Below are 6,000 nucleotides of genomic sequence, written 5' to 3'. Positions count from 1 at the left end.
CAGGAACCGTACCACACGTTCTACAAACACTATCTCACAACAACAGTAACGGATTATTTTTTACAGAAGAAGAAACTGAGGCCCCCACACACAGTTTCTAGTAAAGCCAAGAACCAAACTCAAGTCTTCCCAGTTGTAAAATGCATGGTCTTAACCTTCTCATTACAGGGCCCTGGAAGTCCCAAATTTCCAATTAAAACAGAGTTCAGAATTAATTTATCTCCCTACCAGAGTAAGATTTCTCTGTCCTTGTGATTAGTTTTCCACCAAACCCCATCATAACATTATTCCTGAATGTTTTCTTTTTTATATACCTTCCCACATTTATTCATTTATTTATTTATCACTCAGTAAGTATTTTTTTAGCATTTATCACACTGTTCTAGACCCTAAAGTTACCTGGTAAATAAGGTGGTTTTCATCTCATGGAACTTCCATTTTAGTGGGAGATAACAGAACAGTGAACATGTAAGCAAATATATAAGAAAATATCAGGTAGCAATGAAGTCAATGAGGATATAAAATAGTCTAATATAGTAGACTGGGACAGTGAAGGATGACTTTAGCTCATTGGTCAGGATAGACCTTCAGGGGAGGTGACATTTGAGCTGCAACTTGAATGAAAAGAGTATTCTAGGCAGAAGGAAGAACAAGTGCAAAGGCCCCAAAACTGAAAGATGCTTAGTGTATTTAATAGAGAGAAGAAAACTGGGTTTTGGCTGGAGCCTCATGTGTGAAGAGAATGGTAGAACATGAGGTAGAAAAGTTGGAGGAATGGAAATCTGGGCACTATTGCAGTATCTGAGATAGAAAGTGATGGCAGTAACTTTCACTTCAAGCTCTAAGGGAGTAACTGTGACCAGATGTCGCCTTCTACCATAATCCACTAGAAAAGTGGACAACAGGGCTTCCCTGGTGGCGCAGTGGTTGAGAGTCTGCCTGCCAATGCAGGGGACACGGGTTCGAACCCTGGTCTGGGAAGATCCCACATGCCACGGAGCAACAATTTGCCCGTGAGCCACAATTACTGAGCCTGCGCGTCTGGAGCCTGTGCTCCGCAACAAGAGAGGCCACGATAATGAGAGGCCCGCGCACCGCGATGAAGAGTGACCCCCACTTGCCGCAACTAGAGAAAGCCCTCTCACAGAAACGAAGACCCAACACAGCCATAAATAAATAAATAAAAAAATAAAAATTTAAAAAAACAAAAAGAAAGAAAAGTGGACAACATACACGAAACAATGATTTTCAGACATTGGGGAACAAACAGCACAGAACCATGATCCCTGTAAGAAAGAAGACAAATAAGGTGACTATGATCACCATAGCTCTTTGCCTCAGAACACATTCCAGACCACAAGGCAGCAAAAGGAATCCCAAGCTGAGCATGTGGTCTCATTGAGTTAAGGAGATAAATAGGCCTTCAGGGAGGTCGAGGTGGCTGAAAGTTACAGGGAAGTTTCAGAAAGGAGAGAGCTATTCAGCAAAAGAATTCTGGAAATTTCCATAGGGACTCTGTCTGAAAAACTGCATTTTTAAAAAAACCCCTCCTTCCCCCAGTTGATACTTGTGCACATTAAAGTTTGAAAATCACTGCTCCGGAGACTTAAGAAACCAGAACATTGAAGAAATGGATGTAATATCCTCAAGGGAATAGTCTGCATTTCTTATTACCACCTGAGATGGTGATGAATTTCACTACTGCAAATAAATACTGACCTCTCTGTTTTAAACAGAAGTGATAAAAGGGATCAGGAGAGTCTCTTGACTTGTGAGAGTGAAGATTTCACAAGGTGGGAGAAACAGTCTGTCAAAGAAGCTCTTCTTGACTCTCTGTTTCCATTCCAGAAGCCATAACACCGATTAGGGTTTTCATCTCCTCAACCTGAAACACGTGTTCATAGGGACAGATATTTGCCTTTCCCAAGTGTGGGTGCATGTTTGTTTGCTTATTGGTTGGGTGACTGATTGAATAAATGAATTAATAAAACTAGTGAGACCAGGATCTCAGAATAAGTCATTTGCCTTCCACTCTGCTGAGGTTGGGTAAGCAAGTCAGCCATATCAACTCCTGGTCTTGGGAAACTCTTTAAGGGTCCCTGATGGTCCATCCATCATTCACTCTTTCCATTTAGCCCTGGTCAAGGTAGACAATGACCTTCCATTCTCCATGACCTGGCTAATGCCAAACCCCGAGGTGGGGGACCATAGCTGAGAAAATTTTCTTTGACGGTCACTATTCCAAGGACCCAGCATCCTGTCAAGGTTCGGGATCAAGTTTGGTTTTGAAAAGAGCAAGGAGAACGACATAATTTAAAAATCAAAGAAATTCATTTTAGTAGTAAAAGGTTAACAGCCTTTAGGAGGAACGATTTTTAATCACCCTCGTCTAGACTCCATCACTGGAATCACCAGCCACCGAGTGAAATATGGCCTAACTGCAGCCACCAAACAGCTCCTAAAGACTGTTGTATTTAATCATGTCTGTGCACCACTTATGGATTTTCATTATGATTCCCGATGCTGTTGCGCTGGGTAAAATATTAATATCCATAGTAATGATGCATGAAGCTTGGAGTGTAATTTCTTCACTCTTCTTGTCTGATATTAAATTGTTACCACTTTATCATTTATGTAGAACTGCACGTTTCAATTAATCTTTCCATATCAGCAGCCCTGATTAATATAGATCATGATTCATAAGCTTATCGTCACTATAGTTTTAACAAATCATTTATAAAGATTTTAAATTTCAGGGTCTGGGAGGTGCAGCTGCTGTGTCCAATGTGCCTCTTTATTCTCTGTTCCAACAGTGCTGCTATACACCGGCTGTCACCTCCTGTTGAATAATTAATTTCAGGAAACCAAATTTGCCCAAGTCAAAAAAATAAAACCAGAATGAGGGGACTGGCGATTGGCAGGGCAACGGGCAATGTTTGTTCACCTTTCCATGCCCAGCCCGGATGCCGCCTGCTTCTCAACAGCCAGAACTGCTGCTCTGGGGGATGAACCACAGGTGTGGGAGGGGGGGTTTCTACCGGCTGCAGTGGACAATCCCAGCCAGCACAGCCATCCCAGGACAGTTGTTGAGGTTTGATGGAGCATTGGATAACTTCCCAGGCAGCTGCTGCTGCTCACATGAATCTACAGACTTCATCAGACCTGGCATGGTGCCTGGAACGTTATGCTCATCCTGCAATACACAGTCTAAGCTGCGTGCTCAGGGTAGGTTGAGGGTGAGCTGGGGAATGAGTGAGAGATTTTCGACCATTTTTATAAACACCAGAACCACTCAGGGTTTGGACTATTTTATCAGAAAAGGCTACTGGGTCTCCAAGAGAGTTCTTTGGCCCACAGACATAGGGCCCATCACTGGGAGCATGAGGAACCATTGCTGGGACCTCCCCACTGCCCTGCCTCTCAACCAACTTGAGGCTGGAGCAGGTCCATGAGAAGAGCGCCAGGAAAAAGGAGAGCAGAGATAAAGCAGAGTTTATCGACTTTCTTGGGTCTGCATTCAAAGCTTAATTCCTATGGCTCAGACTTCTCAAGGGCTACATGTACTTAGAAAAACACCTGGAATTAAAAACAAACAAACAAAACACTCTTCTGATAACTGGTAACTGCTCTGGTAACTAAAATGGTAAGATCTTGTTGATTTAAAAAATTTGAATATTTTGTCTCCACCTCAATCAAGTCAGGTGGTTTTTAAAAGCTTGTTCTGAGTAAACTTGTGCCCTTCTTTTTTTAATCAAATTTGTACATCTTCTCTGTGAAAGACACTGCCCTAGCCCTAAGGCTGGGGCCTACATCTTCCTTTGAGTTTCCCCTGAAGCAGACTCCTAGACAAGAAGCAAGAGTTTATTTCAGAGCTGATGCGTGGAAACATCATCACAGGAGAGAGGAGGTGAGGCACAGCCAGGAAGGCAGCCAGTAGAGACTGCATTATCCAGTAAGGTACCACTGTGAGGGCCCCGAGATAGCTCAATGGTACAACAAGGAAGCTGAGTCATTTCTTTACCAAGTCCCCATCTGTTAATGGAGGGGCTGATTTCTGGGTTATTAACTCTCCCACACGCCCTCCTGACTTACCCTGTCTGTGAGCAGAGTGATTCCCAAAGCCAGAAATAAAAGCTCTCAGATGGCGTCTGCCTAGCAAGCAGGCTTGATATGTTGAGGTGAGGGCCGAGAGCAGACAGCCAGAGCCAACAGCACGTCCTACAGCCATCCTCTAGTCCCACGCATTTGTTCACTCATTAATTCAAAGAGTAGCCAACACTCTCCAGACAGGAGATAACACTTACTGAGAAAGTCCACTTGTGCTGTGAAGCTTTCAAAAAAAAAAGTTACATGAACATATCTTACACATTTTATTTTAGCTAAAGCACACAAATGTACATTTAGTCACTATTATTTTGTGATTGAGCCAAGAGCTTCTCTTTTAATATACATGTGCTCACGGGGTCCTGCCCTCCTTTTCCTGTAAAAACCACACGCGTGGAACGCATCCTCCCCCCAATTTCCAGATCCAGGTTCTATAAAGTATAGCAAGAACTTAAAGGTCATTTTTGAAACAATCTAACTGCAGAACCTTTCTAGATGTTTATGATTTCCCCCCAGTCTTTTAGAGTGGTTTTTCCCACATCTAATTCAACAGCTATTTTTTAGTGACTCACGTTTTATTGAGTCCAAAGCATTCAATTTAATGTTCAAAGAAGCGACAATTCTTCTTTTCACACTTATTATCAGTTTATGTAACATTTAATTCAATTTCATGGTTACAACATTAAGCACAACTGTCACACACAGATTTATCAACAAAGACAATTAACACTTGAAAAGGTACAGCCTGACTAGTGGAGGCCCAGACACGAGGGCCTCCTGTCGGCGAGCACTATTATTGCATGCCAGGCAAGTCTGCAGGATTAACTTGTTTGATCCTCCTCGCAACCTAGAGTGAGGGACTGTTGTTATATCCACTTTCCAGAAGGTTCCAAGCCCTGCTTGCTCAGGGTTCCATGGCCAGTGAGTGGCAGAGCTTGGTCTCTAACCCAGGGAGTCACATGGTGACATCAGCCACAATGTCATACTGCCCTGTCTAGAGAGTGGCCTGTAGCAGGGTAACCATGCTTTATCTTCCACACTGTGACACTTTTGAAAGTGAGAGGGTACACTATTTTTTTAAATTTATTTTATTGAAGTATAGTTGATTTACAATGTGTTAATTTCTACTGTACAGCAAAGTGATTCCATTATACATATATATGCATTCCATTTTTTATTCTTTTCCATTATGGTTTATTACAGGATATTAAATATAGTTCCCTGTACTATACAGTAGGACCCTGTTATTTATCGATTCTATATAATAGTTTGCATCTGTTAATCCCAAATTCCCAGTGCATCCGTATGCCATCCCTACTCCCCCTTGGCAACCACATGTCTGCTCTCCATGTCTCTGAGCCTGTTTCTGTTTCATAGACTAAGTTCATTTGCATCATATTTTAGATTCCACATGTAAGTGATATCATATGATATTTGTCTTTCTCTTTCTGACTTACTTTACTTAGTATGATAATATCTAGGTCCATCCATGTTGCTGCAAATTGCATCATTTCATTCTTTTTTATGGCTGAGTAGTATTCCATTGTATATATGTACTGCATCTTCTTTATCCATTCATCTGTCGATGGACATTTAGGTTGTTTCCATGCCTTGGCTATTGTGAATAGTACTGAAATGAACATAGGGGTGCACGTATCTTTTCGCATTATAGTTTTCTTCGGATATATGCCCAGGAGTGGGATTGCGGGATCATATGGCGACTCTATTTTTAGTTTTTTGAGGAACCTCCATGCTGTTCTCCATAGTGGCTGCACCAATTTACATTCCCACCAACAGTGTAGGAGGGTTCCCTTTTCTCCACACCCTCTCCAGTTCTTGTTATTTATAGACTTTTTTTTTTTTTAACATCTTTATTGAAGTATAATTGCTTTACAA

This window comes from Balaenoptera physalus (assembly GCF_965194825.1).
Source record: "Balaenoptera physalus genome assembly, chromosome: 4".
Taxonomy (NCBI): Eukaryota; Metazoa; Chordata; class Mammalia; order Artiodactyla; family Balaenopteridae; genus Balaenoptera; species Balaenoptera physalus.
The sequence above is the reverse complement of the archived record's forward strand: the minus strand, read 5'-3'. Positions refer to the sequence as shown.